The following is a 1,318-nucleotide window of genomic DNA, read 5'->3' as shown; positions in this document are numbered from 1 at the left end:
GCCACCCTCAGGCCAGGTCTCTTCATGACCGAGTTACATGGGGCCACCAATTCCTCTCATGCCCAAATAATCTAGCCGGCACGCCAGGTACACAGGCTGCTATCGCATAACAAGAGGCTCAGTGTATGAACCCCCCCACTATGGTATTAACAGTCCATAACTACTATAGCATTGGAAGGGTGCTCCAAGACCAGGCTAAAATTGTCCTCTAGACGCTGGTCATAACTCTGTAGATAAAAGTGTGGCACGTCTCACCTTTCATCTCTCTAAAGCAAGGGTAGCCAAACTCCGGCCCTCCTGCTGTGGTGAAACTACAAATCCCAAAGATGCATCTCTCTCTCTCTCTCCAGGAGTAAAATCTGTGAGAATCTCGCAATGCCTCATGGGATTTGTAGTTCCACCACAGCTGGAGGGCCCGGAGTTTGGCCACTCCTGCTCTAAAGGAAGCACACAACTGTCTGTGATGCCCATAAAAAACTTACTGACAGGAAACAGTCATTTTAGAAACGGACCAGATAGGAGGGAGACGGGACATGCGCAGTAACAGGTCGGGCCCCTAAGTGGGCTGTAGGTAGCACCAAAGCACTTTGTAATTGCAGTGGATGTTTAATTATGCGGTTACATGCGCTCTCCAGTGCGCTCTGTTCTTTGTATTTCTGGGTTGTAGGTAGCATATCACTCCGGGGTCCTCTGTAACCTCAGAGAAACTCTGCGGAAGTCACGTGGCGTACACGCATGGAATAGGGGAAATGGCTCAGATTAAAGGGACGTACAATGAGGTAGGCAAGGATCAAACACTCAAGCTGTGGTGGAACTACCGGTACGTCATGCCAGCCTTTGCATGCCTGGACAGATAACGCGGCAATAGCTGGATAGCCAAGGGTTGCCTTCGCCCCACTGTAAGAGGGAGGGGGAAAATGCAAAAATCAAACAAAAGATGGGACAAACATAAATCTGGAATGTGAGCAGTAAGGCCTAACATAATATTAGAGGATCACAGATGTGAATGTGTTAACTACAAACCAAAGCCCATTGTGATTAGTTAAGAAGTGGCCTCTGGTCACCAAAACAAAAAATCGGGAGATAAAGAAAGATCTATCAAACTACATTGGTAAAATGGTGGAGAAGTGGTAAAATTGCCCATTTGGGGGGTTCAGGAAGGACATCGGTACCTCTCTCCCACCTACACTCCATCCGCAATGAAGGTCAGACTTTCCCTACGTACATTCACCACACCGGAGCAGATTACAGCTACACACAGGAGCCAAACACTGGAATGGAAGCTATCGTTGCATGAAGACTTCACAACGTAGAAGGG

This window comes from Nanorana parkeri, unplaced genomic scaffold, assembly GCF_000935625.1.
Source record: "Nanorana parkeri isolate BGI_ZX_2015 unplaced genomic scaffold, ASM93562v1 scaffold1924, whole genome shotgun sequence".
NCBI classification, from domain to species: Eukaryota; Metazoa; Chordata; class Amphibia; order Anura; family Dicroglossidae; genus Nanorana; species Nanorana parkeri.
Note: the sequence above shows the minus strand (reverse complement) of the source record.